The 12,500-nt window shown below is 47.6% G+C and overlaps 22 non-coding genes across 22 annotated transcripts; 13 read left to right on the forward strand and 9 right to left on the reverse strand.

The window, feature by feature from the left end:
• Positions 1–382: 382 nt before the first annotated feature.
• Positions 383–454, reverse strand: TRNAQ-CUG (transfer RNA glutamine (anticodon CUG)). Its single transcript has one exon. It is a non-coding gene; the product is annotated as a tRNA-Gln (tRNA).
• Positions 455–609: 155 nt separating this feature from the next.
• TRNAL-UAG (transfer RNA leucine (anticodon UAG)) lies at positions 610–691 on the forward strand. The gene has a single exon. It is a non-coding gene; the product is annotated as a tRNA-Leu (tRNA).
• A 1,052-nt stretch (positions 692–1,743) lies between these two features.
• Positions 1,744–1,815, reverse strand: TRNAQ-CUG (transfer RNA glutamine (anticodon CUG)). The gene has a single exon. It is a non-coding gene; the product is annotated as a tRNA-Gln (tRNA).
• Positions 1,816–1,970: 155 nt separating this feature from the next.
• TRNAL-UAG (transfer RNA leucine (anticodon UAG)) lies at positions 1,971–2,052 on the forward strand. The gene has a single exon. It is a non-coding gene; the product is annotated as a tRNA-Leu (tRNA).
• Positions 2,053–2,338: 286 nt separating this feature from the next.
• On the forward strand, positions 2,339–2,420 carry TRNAL-AAG (transfer RNA leucine (anticodon AAG)). The gene has a single exon. It is a non-coding gene; the product is annotated as a tRNA-Leu (tRNA).
• Positions 2,421–3,104: 684 nt separating this feature from the next.
• On the reverse strand, positions 3,105–3,176 carry TRNAQ-CUG (transfer RNA glutamine (anticodon CUG)). The gene has a single exon. It is a non-coding gene; the product is annotated as a tRNA-Gln (tRNA).
• Positions 3,177–3,331: 155 nt separating this feature from the next.
• On the forward strand, positions 3,332–3,413 carry TRNAL-UAG (transfer RNA leucine (anticodon UAG)). Its single transcript has one exon. It is a non-coding gene; the product is annotated as a tRNA-Leu (tRNA).
• A 286-nt stretch (positions 3,414–3,699) lies between these two features.
• On the forward strand, positions 3,700–3,781 carry TRNAL-AAG (transfer RNA leucine (anticodon AAG)). The gene has a single exon. It is a non-coding gene; the product is annotated as a tRNA-Leu (tRNA).
• A 684-nt stretch (positions 3,782–4,465) lies between these two features.
• On the reverse strand, positions 4,466–4,537 carry TRNAQ-CUG (transfer RNA glutamine (anticodon CUG)). Its single transcript has one exon. It is a non-coding gene; the product is annotated as a tRNA-Gln (tRNA).
• Positions 4,538–4,692: 155 nt separating this feature from the next.
• On the forward strand, positions 4,693–4,774 carry TRNAL-UAG (transfer RNA leucine (anticodon UAG)). The gene has a single exon. It is a non-coding gene; the product is annotated as a tRNA-Leu (tRNA).
• A 294-nt stretch (positions 4,775–5,068) lies between these two features.
• TRNAL-AAG (transfer RNA leucine (anticodon AAG)) lies at positions 5,069–5,150 on the forward strand. The gene has a single exon. It is a non-coding gene; the product is annotated as a tRNA-Leu (tRNA).
• Positions 5,151–5,834: 684 nt separating this feature from the next.
• TRNAQ-CUG (transfer RNA glutamine (anticodon CUG)) lies at positions 5,835–5,906 on the reverse strand. Its single transcript has one exon. It is a non-coding gene; the product is annotated as a tRNA-Gln (tRNA).
• Positions 5,907–6,061: 155 nt separating this feature from the next.
• Positions 6,062–6,143, forward strand: TRNAL-UAG (transfer RNA leucine (anticodon UAG)). Its single transcript has one exon. It is a non-coding gene; the product is annotated as a tRNA-Leu (tRNA).
• A 1,052-nt stretch (positions 6,144–7,195) lies between these two features.
• On the reverse strand, positions 7,196–7,267 carry TRNAQ-CUG (transfer RNA glutamine (anticodon CUG)). Its single transcript has one exon. It is a non-coding gene; the product is annotated as a tRNA-Gln (tRNA).
• Positions 7,268–7,422: 155 nt separating this feature from the next.
• Positions 7,423–7,504, forward strand: TRNAL-UAG (transfer RNA leucine (anticodon UAG)). Its single transcript has one exon. It is a non-coding gene; the product is annotated as a tRNA-Leu (tRNA).
• A 1,052-nt stretch (positions 7,505–8,556) lies between these two features.
• On the reverse strand, positions 8,557–8,628 carry TRNAQ-CUG (transfer RNA glutamine (anticodon CUG)). The gene has a single exon. It is a non-coding gene; the product is annotated as a tRNA-Gln (tRNA).
• Positions 8,629–8,783: 155 nt separating this feature from the next.
• On the forward strand, positions 8,784–8,865 carry TRNAL-UAG (transfer RNA leucine (anticodon UAG)). Its single transcript has one exon. It is a non-coding gene; the product is annotated as a tRNA-Leu (tRNA).
• A 294-nt stretch (positions 8,866–9,159) lies between these two features.
• On the forward strand, positions 9,160–9,241 carry TRNAL-AAG (transfer RNA leucine (anticodon AAG)). The gene has a single exon. It is a non-coding gene; the product is annotated as a tRNA-Leu (tRNA).
• Positions 9,242–9,925: 684 nt separating this feature from the next.
• On the reverse strand, positions 9,926–9,997 carry TRNAQ-CUG (transfer RNA glutamine (anticodon CUG)). Its single transcript has one exon. It is a non-coding gene; the product is annotated as a tRNA-Gln (tRNA).
• A 155-nt stretch (positions 9,998–10,152) lies between these two features.
• TRNAL-UAG (transfer RNA leucine (anticodon UAG)) lies at positions 10,153–10,234 on the forward strand. The gene has a single exon. It is a non-coding gene; the product is annotated as a tRNA-Leu (tRNA).
• Positions 10,235–11,286: 1,052 nt separating this feature from the next.
• TRNAQ-CUG (transfer RNA glutamine (anticodon CUG)) lies at positions 11,287–11,358 on the reverse strand. Its single transcript has one exon. It is a non-coding gene; the product is annotated as a tRNA-Gln (tRNA).
• Positions 11,359–11,513: 155 nt separating this feature from the next.
• TRNAL-UAG (transfer RNA leucine (anticodon UAG)) lies at positions 11,514–11,595 on the forward strand. Its single transcript has one exon. It is a non-coding gene; the product is annotated as a tRNA-Leu (tRNA).
• Positions 11,596–12,500: the final 905 nt, after the last annotated feature.

Genomic DNA, 12,500 nt, shown 5'->3' on the forward strand with positions numbered 1-12,500 from the left:
AGATCTGAAACATAGGCACAGAGCAGCGTACACCATAATCTGCACCGAGCTGCAAAAGCCAGGGATATTCACAGAGGTTAACCAATCAGGAAATCCACTCTATACTAGCCAGAGCTGGCACTGTTTCTGGAAGAAAAAGGCAATTTAACTTTTTTTCTAATCCTGGATAACCCATATTTCTGGCATTATGGCTCCCGGGGGGATGTGAGTGCTCTGGGTTTCTTTGAGGCATGAGTTTTCATCCAAGTTCTCAACTAATTGCACCTTGGGGCGACAGAACACAAAGGTATGGAAGCAGCATTTATGGATTTGAAAAGCTCACATCTGGAAGAAGGTTAAATAATTTTAATACAGTACTGAGTAATGAGAGGAAAGTAAAGAAAGGTCCCACCGAGATTTAAACTCGGATCACTGGATTCAGAGTCCAGAGTGCTAACCATTACACCATGGAACCATTAAGTACCTTCACCTGCCACACTAAAACTTTTAATTCTTCCTCCAGATCTCCAGAAAACCGGGGTACGGTTCCCAGATGGGGTGGCTATGATTATTTCGCCCCTTACTTAGGTCTGCGTCCTCAGGTAGGGTTGAAAAGCAGCAGTTGTGTGTGGTAGCGTGGCCGAGCGGTCTAAGGCGCTGGATTTAGGCTCCAGTCTCTTTGGAGGCGTGGGGTCGAATCCCACCGCTGCCATTAGGCACTTTTTGCTGTTTCCAGAGGTATAACGAGATTACACCTTTGATCCCTAGCTCTGAGCTAAAGCGATTAATTCTCCCTTCAGAACTATTAAACGCTGACCCTTTAAGGACATTACCATGGAGCAGCAGGCATAGGTTGTTCCTCGTTAGTATAGTTGTGAGTATTCCTGCCTGTCATGCAGGTAACCAGGCTCCGAATTCCCGAAGGGGAAGCTATGCTTGTTTTGCCCTTTACTTAGGTCTATGTCCCCAGGTAGGGTCGGAAAGCTGCAACACCATGTGGTAGCGTGGCCGAGCGGTCTAAGGCGCTGAATTAAGGCTCCAGTCTCTTCGTGGTTGTGGGTGCGAATCCAACCGTTGCCATTGAGTTGCTTTTGCTTTTACTTGCTCTTTCAGCTCACGTTACATGCCCAGAATATCGATTGGTTGAGGCAGGTACCTGGCGCCAGCTAACTAATCAGCGCTTCCCCTTTCAATGCAGGAGAACCTCTCGTCCCTCTCTCAGTATGGGCGCTGTATTACCACCTGCTAAGATGTTGCGCGGACAATCTGGAATACAATCCTTGAGGAGGGATCCCCAGGGATCAGATGTACTCTGTGATGAATAGGGTGAACAGGAAGAACTACAAAACTGACCCTTGCTGTCTTGCCTTAATCCTTCCCTAGATCTGAAACATAGGCACAGAGCAGCGTACACCATAATCTGCACCGAGCTGCAAAAGCCAGGGATATTCACAGAGGTTAACCAATCAGGAAATCCACTCTATACTAGCCAGAGCTGGCACTGTTTCTGGAAGAAAGAGGCAATTTAACTTTATTTTCTAATCCTGGATAACCCATATTTCTGGCATTATGGCTCCCGGGGGGATGTGAGTGCTCTGGGTTTCTTTGAGGCATGAGTTTTCATCCAAGTTCTCAACTAATTGCACCTTGGGGCGACAGAACACAAAGGTATGGAAGCAGCATTTATGGATTTGAAAAGCTCACATCTGGAAGAAGGTTAAATAATTTTAATACAGTACTGAGTAATGAGAGGAAAGTAAAGAAAGGTCCCACCGAGATTTGAACTCGGATCACTGGATTCAGAGCCCAGAGTGCTAACCATTACACCATGGAACCATTAAGTACCTTCACCTGCCACACTAAAACTTTTAATTCTTCCTCCAGATCTCCAGAAAACCGGGGTACGGTTCCCAGATGGGGTGGCTATGATTATTTCGCCCCTTTCTTAGGTCTGCGTCCTCAGGTAGGGTTGAAAAGCAGCAGTTGTGTGTGGTAGCGTGGCCGAGCGGTCTAAGGCGCTGGATTTAGGCTCCAGTCTCTTTGGAGGCGTGGGTTCGAATCCCACCGCTGCCATTAGGCACTTTTTGCTGTTTCCAGAGGTATAACGAGATTACACCTTTGATCCCTAGCGCTGAGCTAAAGCGATTAATTCTCCCTTCAGAACTATTAAACGCTGACCCTTTAAGGACATTACCATGGAGCAGCAGGCATAGGTTGTTCCTCGTTAGTATAGTTGTGAGTATTCCTGCCTGTCATGCAGGTGACCAGGCTCCGAATTCCCGAAGGGGAAGCTATGCTTGTTTCGCCCTTTACTTAGGTCTGTGTCCCCAGGTAGGGTCGGAAAGCTGCAACACCTTGTGGTAGCGTGGCCGAGCGGTCTAAGGCGCTGGATTAAGGCTCCAGTCTCTTCGGGGGCGTGGGTTCGAATCCCACCGTTGCCATTGAGTAGCTTTTGCTTTTACTTGCTCTTTCAGCTCACGTTACATGCCCAGAATATGGATTGGTTGAGGCAGGTACCTGGCGCCAGCTAACTAATCAGCGCTTCCCCTTTCAATGCAGGAGAACCTCTCGTCCCTCTCTCAGTATGGGCGCTGTATTACCACCTGCTAAGATGTTGCGCGGACAATCTGGAATACAATCCTTGAGGAGGGATCCCCAGGGATCAGATGTACTCTGTGATGAATAGGGTGAACAGGAAGAACTACAAAACTGACCCTTGCTGTCTTGCCTTAATCCTTCCCTAGATCTGAAACATAGGCACAGAGCAGCGTACACCATAATCTGCACCGAGCTGCAAAAGCCAGGGATATTCACAGAGGTTAACCAATCAGGAAATCCACTCTATACTAGCCAGAGCTGGCACTGTTTCTGGAAGAAAGAGGCAATTTAACTTTATTTTCTAATCCTGGATAACCCATATTTCTGGCATTATGGCTCCCGGGGGGATGTGAGTGCTCTGGGTTTCTTTGAGGCATGAGTTTTCATCCAAGTTCTCAACTAATTGCACCTTGGGGCGACAGAACACAAAGGTATGGAAGCAGCATTTATGGATTTGAAAAGCTCACATCTGGAAGAAGGTTAAATAATTTTAATACAGTACTGAGTAATGAGAGGAAAGTAAAGAAAGGTCCCACCGAGATTTGAACTCGGATCACTGGATTCAGAGTCCAGAGTGCTAACCATTACACCATGGAACCATTAAGTACCTTCACCTGCCACACTAAAACTTTTAATTCTTCCTCCAGATCTCCAGAAAACCGGGGTACGGTTCCCAGATGGGGTGGCTATGATTATTTCGCCCCTTACTTAGGTCTGCGTCCTCAGGTAGGGTTGAAAAGCAGCAGTTGTGTGTGGTAGCGTGGCCGAGCGGTCTAAGGCGCTGGATTTAGGCTCCAGTCTCTTTGGAGGCGTGGGTTCGAATCCCACCGCTGCCATTAGGCACTTTTTGCTGTTTCCAGAGGTATAACGAGATTACACCTTTGATCCCTAGCGCTGAGCTAAAGCGATTAATTCTCCCTTCAGAACTATTAAACGCTGACCCTTTAAGGACATTACCATGGAGCAGCAGGCATAGGTTGTTCCTCGTTAGTATAGTTGTGAGTATTCCTGCCTGTCATGCAGGTGACCAGGCTCCGAATTCCCGAAGGGGAAGCTATGCTTGTTTTGCCCTTTACTTAGGTCTGTGTCCCCAGGTAGGGTCGGAAAGCTGCAACACCATGTGGTAGCGTGGCCGAGCGGTCTAAGGCGCTGGATTAAGGCTCCAGTCTCTTCGGGGGCGTGGGTTCGAATCCCACCGTTGCCATTGAGTAGCTTTTGCTTTTACTTGCTCTTTCAGCTCACGTTACATGCCCAGAATATCGATTGGTTGAGGCAGGTACCTGGCGCCAGCTAACTAATCAGCACTTCCCCTTTCAATGCAGGAGAACCTCTCGTCCCTCTCTCAGTATGGGCGCTGTATTACCACCTGCTAAGATGTTGCGCGGACAATCTGGAATACAATCCTTGAGGAGGGATCCCCAGGGATCAGATGTACTCTGTGATGAATAGGGTGAACAGGAAGAACTACAAAACTGACCCTTGCTGTCTTGCCTTAATCCTTCCCTAGATCTGAAACATAGGCATAGAGCAGCGTACACCATAATCTGCACCGAGCTGCAAAAGCCAGGGATATTCACAGAGGTTAACCAATCAGGAAATCCACTCTATACTAGCCAGAGCTGGCACTGTTTCTGGAAGAAAAAGGCAATTTAACTTTATTTTCTAATCCTGGATAACCCATATTTCTGGCATTATGGCTCCCGGGGGGATGTGAGTGCTCTGGGTTTCTTTGAGGCATGAGTTTTCATCCAAGTTCTCAACTAATTGCACCTTGGGGCGACAGAACACAAAGGTATGGAAGCAGCATTTATGGATTTGAAAAGCTCACATCTGGAAGAAGGTTAAATAATTTTAATACAGTACTGAGTAATGAGAGGAAAGTAAAGAAAGGTCCCACCGAGATTTGAACTCGGATCACTGGATTCAGAGTCCAGAGTGCTAACCATTACACCATGGAACCATTAAGTACCTTCACCTGCCACACTAAAACTTTTAATTCTTCCTCCAGATCTCCAGAAAACCGGGGTACGGTTCCCAGATGGGGTGGCTATGATTATTTCGCCCCTTACTTAGGTCTGCGTCCTCAGGTAGGGTTGAAAAGCAGCAGTTGTGTGTGGTAGCGTGGCCGAGCGGTCTAAGGCGCTGGATTTAGGCTCCAGTCTCTTTGGAGGCGTGGGTTCGAATCCCACCGCTGCCATTAGGCACTTTTTGCTGTTTCCAGAGGTATAACGAGATTACACCTTTGATCCCTAGCGCTGAGCTAAAGCGATTAATTCTCCCTTCAGAACTATTAAACGCTGACCCTTTAAGGACATTACCATGGAGCAGCAGGCATAGGTTGTTCCTCGTTAGTATAGTTGTGAGTATTCCTGCCTGTCATGCAGGTAACCAGGCTCCGAATTCCCGAAGGGGAAGCTATGCTTGTTTCGCCCTTTACTTAGGTCTATGTCCCCAGGTAGGGTCGGAAAGCTGCAACACCATGTGGTAGCGTGGTAGCGTGGCCGAGAGGTCTAAGGCGCTGAATTAAGGCTCCAGTCTCTTCGGGGGCGTGGGTTCGAATCCCACCGTTGCCATTGAGTAGCTTTTGCTTTTACTTGCTCTTTCAGCTCACGTTACATGCCCAGAATATGGATTGGTTGAGGCAGGTACCTGGCGCCAGTTAACTAATCAGCGCTTCCCCTTTCAATGCACGAGAACCTCTCGTCCCTCTCTCAGTATGGGCGCTGTATTACCACCTGCTAAGATGTTGCACGGACAATCTGGAATACAATCCTTGAGGAGGGATCCCCAGGGATCAGATGTACTCTGTGATGAATAGGGTGAACAGGAAGAACTACAAAACTGACCCTTGCTGTCTTGCCTTAATCCTTCCCTAGATCTGAAACATAGGCACAGAGCAGCGTACACCATAATCTGCACCGAGCTGCAAAAGCCAGGGATATTCACAGAGGTTAACCAATCAGGAAATCCACTCTATACTAGCCAGAGCTGGCACTGTTTCTGGAAGAAAGAGGCAATTTAACTTTATTTTCTAATCCTGGATAACCCATATTTCTGGCATTATGGCTCCCGGGGGGATGTGAGTGCTCTGGGTTTCTTTGAGGCATGAGTTTTCATCCAAGTTCTCAACTAATTGCACCTTGGGGCGACAGAACACAAAGGTATGGAAGCAGCATTTATGGATTTGAAAAGCTCACATCTGGAAGAAGGTTAAATAATTTTAATACAGTACTGAGTAATGAGAGGAAAGTAAAGAAAGGTCCCACCGAGATTTGAACTCGGATCACTGGATTCAGAGTCCAGAGTGCTAACCATTACACCATGGAACCATTAAGTACCTTCACCTGCCACACTAAAACTTTTAATTCTTCCTCCAGATCTCCAGAAAACCGGGGTACGGTTCCCAGATGGGGTGGCTATGATTATTTCGCCCCTTACTTAGGTCTGCGTCCTCAGGTAGGGTTGAAAAGCAGCAGTTGTGTGTGGTAGCGTGGCCGAGCGGTGTAAGGCGCTGGATTTAGGCTCCAGTCTCTTTGGAGGCGTGGGGTCGAATCCCACCGCTGCCATTAGGCACTTTTTGCTGTTTCCAGAGGTATAACGAGATTACAACTTTGATCCCTAGCTCTGAGCTAAAGCGATTAATTCTCCCTTCAGAACTATTAAACGCTGACCCTTTAAGGACATTACCATGGAGTAGCAGGCATAGGTTGTTCCTCGTTAGTATAGTTGTGAGTATTCCTGCCTGTCATGCAGGTAACCAGGCTCCGAATTCCCAAAGGGGAAGCTATGCTTGTTTTGCCCTTTACTTAGGTCTATGTTCCCAGGTAGGGTCGGAAAGCTGCAACACCATGTGGTAGCGTGGCCGAGCGGTCTAAGGCGCTGAATTAAGGCTCCAGTCTCTTCGGGGTTGTGGGTGCGAATCCAACCGTTGCCATTGAGTAGCTTTTGCTTTTACTTGCTCTTTCAGCTCACGTTACATGCCCAGAATATGGATTGGTTGAGGCAGGTACCTGGCGCCAGCTAACTAATCAGCGCTTCCCCTTTCAATGCAGGAGAACCTCTCGTCCCTCTCTCAGTATGGGCGCTGTATTACCACCTGCTAAGATGTTGCGCGGACAATCTGGAATACAATCCTTGAGGAGGGATCCCCAGGGATCAGATGTACTCTGTGATGAATAGGGTGAACAGGAAGAACTACAAAACTGACCCTTGCTGTCTTGCCTTAATCCTTCCCTAGATCTGAAACATAGGCACAGAGCAGCGTACACCATAATCTGCACCGAGCTGCAAAAGCCAGGGATATTCACAGAGGTTAACCAATCAGGAAATCCACTCTATACTAGCCAGAGCTGGCACTGTTTCTGGAAGAAAGAGGCAATTTAACTTTATTTTCTAATCCTGGATAACCCATATTTCTGGCATTATGGCTCCCGGGGGGATGTGAGTGCTCTGGGTTTCTTTGAGGCATGAGTTTTCATCCAAGTTCTCAACTAATTGCACCTTGGGGCGACAGAACACAAAGGTATGGAAGCAGCATTTATGGATTTGAAAAGCTCACATCTGGAAGAAGGTTAAATAATTTTAATACAGTACTGAGTAATGAGAGGAAAGTAAAGAAAGGTCCCACCGAGATTTGAACTCGGATCACTGGATTCAGAGTCCAGAGTGCTAACCATTACACCATGGAACCATTAAGTACCTTCACCTGCCACACTAAAACTTTTAATTCTTCCTCCAGATCTCCAGAAAACCGGGGTACGGTTCCCAGATGGGGTGGCTATGATTATTTCGCCCCTTACTTAGGTCTGCGTCCTCAGGTAGGGTTGAAAAGTAGCAGTTGTGTGTGGTAGCGTGGCCGAGCGGTCTAAGGCGCTGGATTTAGGCTCCAGTCTCTTTGGAGGCGTGGGTTCGAATCCCACCGCTGCCGTTAGGCACTTTTTGCTGTTTCCAGAGGTATAACGAGATTACACCTTTGATCCCTAGCGCTGAGCTAAAGCGATTAATTCTCCCTTCAGAACTATTAAACGCTGACCCTTTAAGGACATTACCATGGAGCAGCAGGCATAGGTTGTTCCTCGTTAGTATAGTTGTGAGTATTCCTGCCTGTCATGCAGGTAACCAGGCTCCGAATTCCCGAAGGGGAAGCTATGCTTGTTTTGCCCTTTACTTAGGTCTATGTCCCCAGGTAGGGTCGGAAAGCTGCAACACCATGTGGTAGCGTGGCCGAGCGGTCTAAGGCGCTGAATTAAGGCTCCAGTCTCTTCGGGGGTGTGGGTGCGAATCCAACCATTGCCATTGAGTAGCTTTTGCTTTTACTTGCTCTTTCAGCTCACGTTACATGCCCAGAATATGGATTGGTTGAGGCAGGTACCTGGCGCCAGCTAACTAATCAGCGCTTCCCCTTTCAATGCAGGAGAACCTCTCGTCCCTCTCTCAGTATGGGCGCTGTATTACCACCTGCTAAGATGTTGCACGGACAATCTGGAATACAATCCTTGAGGAGGGATCCCCAGGGATCAGATGTACTCTGTGATGAATAGGGTGAACAGGAAGAACTACAAAACTGACCCTTGCTGTCTTGCCTTAATCCTTCCCTAGATCTGAAACATAGGCACAGAGCAGCGTACACCATAATCTGCACCGAGCTGCAAAAGCCAGGGATATTCACAGAGGTTAACCAATCAGGAAATCCACTCTATACTAGCCAGAGCTGGCACTGTTTCTGGAAGAAAAAGGCAATTTAACTTTATTTTCTAATCCTGGATAACCCATATTTCTGGCATTATGGCTCCCGGGGGGATGTGAGTGCTCTGGGTTTCTTTGAGGCATGAGTTTTCATCCAAGTTCTCAACTAATTGCACCTTGGGGCGACAGAACACAAAGGTATGGAAGCAGCATTTATGGATTTGAAAAGCTCACATCTGGAAGAAGGTTAAATAATTTTAATACAGTACTGAGTAATGAGAGGAAAGTAAAGAAAGGTCCCACCGAGATTTGAACTCGGATCACTGGATTCAGAGTCCAGAGTGCTAACCATTACACCATGGAACCATTAAGTACCTTCACCTGCCACACTAAAACTTTTAATTCTTCCTCCAGATCTCCAGAAAACCGGGGTACGGTTCCCAGATGGGGTGGCTATGATTATTTCGCCCCTTACTTAGGTCTGCGTCCTCAGGTAGGGTTGAAAAGCAGCAGTTGTGTGTGGTAGCGTGGCCGAGCGGTCTAAGGCGCTGGATTTAGGCTCCAGTCTCTTTGGAGGCGTGGGTTCGAATCCCACCGCTGCCATTAGGCACTTTTTGCTGTTTCCAGAGGTATAACGAGATTACACCTTTGATCCCTAGCGCTGAGCTAAAGCGATTAATTCTCCCTTCAGAACTATTAAACGCTGACCCTTTAAGGACATTACCATGGAGCAGCAGGCATAGGTTGTTCCTCGTTAGTATAGTTGTGAGTATTCCTGCCTGTCATGCAGGTAACCAGGCTCCGAATTCCCGAAGGGGAAGCTATGCTTGTTTCGCCCTTTACTTAGGTCTATGTCCCCAGGTAGGGTCGGAAAGCTGCAACACCATGTGGTAGCGTGGTAGCGTGGCCGAGAGGTCTAAGGCGCTGAATTAAGGCTCCAGTCTCTTCGGGGGCGTGGGTTCGAATCCCACCGTTGCCATTGAGTAGCTTTTGCTTTTACTTGCTCTTTCAGCTCACGTTACATGCCCAGAATATGGATTGGTTGAGGCAGGTACCTGGCGCCAGTTAACTAATCAGCGCTTCCCCTTTCAATGCACGAGAACCTCTCGTCCCTCTCTCAGTATGGGCGCTGTATTACCACCTGCTAAGATGTTGCACGGACAATCTGGAATACAATCCTTGAGGAGGGATCCCCAGGGATCAGATGTACTCTGTGATGAATAGGGTGAACAGGAAGAACTACAAAACTGACCCTTGCTGTCTTGCCTTAATCCTTCCCTAGATCTGAAACATAGGCACAGAGCAGCGTACACCATAATCTGCACCGAGCTGCAAAAGCCAGGGATATTCACAGAGGTTAACCAATCAGGAAATCCACTCTATACTAGCCAGAGCTGGCACTGTTTCTGGAAGAAAGAGGCAATTTAACTTTATTTTCTAATCCTGGATAACCCATATTTCTGGCATTATGGCTCCCGGGGGGATGTGAGTGCTCTGGGTTTCTTTGAGGCATGAGTTTTCATCCAAGTTCTCAACTAATTGCACCTTGGGGCGACAGAACACAAAGGTATGGAAGCAGCATTTATGGATTTGAAAAGCTCACATCTGGAAGAAGGTTAAATAATTTTAATACAGTACTGAGTAATGAGAGGAAAGTAAAGAAAGGTCCCACCGAGATTTGAACTCGGATCACTGGATTCAGAGTCCAGAGTGCTAACCATTACACCATGGAACCATTAAGTACCTTCACCTGCCACACTAAAACTTTTAATTCTTCCTCCAGATCTCCAGAAAACCGGGGTACGGTTCCCAGATGGGGTGGCTATGATTATTTCGCCCCTTACTTAGGTCTGCGTCCTCAGGTAGGGTTGAAAAGCAGCAGTTGTGTGTGGTAGCGTGGCCGAGCGGTGTAAGGCGCTGGATTTAGGCTCCAGTCTCTTTGGAGGCGTGGGGTCGAATCCCACCGCTGCCATTAGGCACTTTTTGCTGTTTCCAGAGGTATAACGAGATTACAACTTTGATCCCTAGCTCTGAGCTAAAGCGATTAATTCTCCCTTCAGAACTATTAAACGCTGACCCTTTAAGGACATTACCATGGAGTAGCAGGCATAGGTTGTTCCTCGTTAGTATAGTTGTGAGTATTCCTGCCTGTCATGCAGGTAACCAGGCTCCGAATTCCCAAAGGGGAAGCTATGCTTGTTTTGCCCTTTACTTAGGTCTATGTTCCCAGGTAGGGTCGGAAAGCTGCAACACCATGTGGTAGCGTGGCCGAGCGGTCTAAGGCGCTGAATTAAGGCTCCAGTCTCTTCGGGGTTGTGGGTGCGAATCCAACCGTTGCCATTGAGTAGCTTTTGCTTTTACTTGCTCTTTCAGCTCACGTTACATGCCCAGAATATGGATTGGTTGAGGCAGGTACCTGGCGCCAGCTAACTAATCAGCGCTTCCCCTTTCAATGCAGGAGAACCTCTCGTCCCTCTCTCAGTATGGGCGCTGTATTACCACCTGCTAAGATGTTGCGCGGACAATCTGGAATACAATCCTTGAGGAGGGATCCCCAGGGATCAGATGTACTCTGTGATGAATAGGGTGAACAGGAAGAACTACAAAACTGACCCTTGCTGTCTTGCCTTAATCCTTCCCTAGATCTGAAACATAGGCACAGAGCAGCGTACACCATAATCTGCACCGAGCTGCAAAAGCCAGGGATATTCACAGAGGTTAACCAATCAGGAAATCCACTCTATACTAGCCAGAGCTGGCACTGTTTCTGGAAGAAAGAGGCAATTTAACTTTATTTTCTAATCCTGGATAACCCATATTTCTGGCATTATGGCTCCCGGGGGGATGTGAGTGCTCTGGGTTTCTTTGAGGCATGAGTTTTCATCCAAGTTCTCAACTAATTGCACCTTGGGGCGACAGAACACAAAGGTATGGAAGCAGCATTTATGGATTTGAAAAGCTCACATCTGGAAGAAGGTTAAATAATTTTAATACAGTACTGAGTAATGAGAGGAAAGTAAAGAAAGGTCCCACCGAGATTTGAACTCGGATCACTGGATTCAGAGTCCAGAGTGCTAACCATTACACCATGGAACCATTAAGTACCTTCACCTGCCACACTAAAACTTTTAATTCTTCCTCCAGATCTCCAGAAAACCGGGGTACGGTTCCCAGATGGGGTGGCTATGATTATTTCGCCCCTTACTTAGGTCTGCGTCCTCAGGTAGGGTTGAAAAGTAGCAGTTGTGTGTGGTAGCGTGGCCGAGCGGTCTAAGGCGCTGGATTTAGGCTCCAGTCTCTTTGGAGGCGTGGGTTCGAATCCCACCGCTGCCGTTAGGCACTTTTTGCTGTTTCCAGAGGTATAACGAGATTACACCTTTGATCCCTAGCGCTGAGCTAAAGCGATTAATTCTCCCTTCAGAACTATTAAACGCTGACCCTTTAAGGACATTACCATGGAGCAGCAGGCATAGGTTGTTCCTCGTTAGTATAGTTGTGAGTATTCCTGCCTGTCATGCAGGTAACCAGGCTCCGAATTCCCGAAGGGGAAGCTATGCTTGTTTTGCCCTTTACTTAGGTCTATGTCCCCAGGTAGGGTCGGAAAGCTGCAACACCATGTGGTAGCGTGGCCGAGCGGTCTAAGGCGCTGAATTAAGGCTCCAGTCTCTTCGGGGGTGTGGGTGCGAATCCAACCATTGCCATTGAGTAGCTTTTGCTTTTACTTGCTCTTTCAGCTCACGTTACATGCCCAGAATATGGATTGGTTGAGGCAGGTACCTGGCGCCAGCTAACTAATCAGCGCTTCCCCTTTCAATGCAGGAGAACCTCTCGTCCCTCTCTCAGTATGGGCGCTGTATTACCACCTGCTAAGATGTTGCACGGACAATCTGGAATACAATCCTTGAGGAGGGATCCCCAGGGATCAGATGTACTCTGTGATGAATAGGGTGAACAGGAAGAACTACAAAACTGACCCTTGCTGTCTTGCCTTAATCCTTCCCTAGATCTGAAACATAGGCACAGAGCAGCGTACACCATAATCTGCACCGAGCTGCAAAAGCCAGGGATATTCACAGAGGTTAACCAATCAGGAAATCCACTCTATACTAGCCAGAGCTGGCACTGTTTCTGGAAGAAAAAGGCAATTTAACTTTATTTTCTAATCCTGGATAACCCATATTTCTGGCATTATGGCTCCCGGGGGGATGTGAGTGCTCTGGGTTTCTTTGAGGCATGAG

The sequence above is a fragment of the Hyla sarda genome, unplaced genomic scaffold (genome assembly GCF_029499605.1).
Source record: "Hyla sarda isolate aHylSar1 unplaced genomic scaffold, aHylSar1.hap1 scaffold_950, whole genome shotgun sequence".
NCBI classification, from domain to species: Eukaryota; Metazoa; Chordata; class Amphibia; order Anura; family Hylidae; genus Hyla; species Hyla sarda.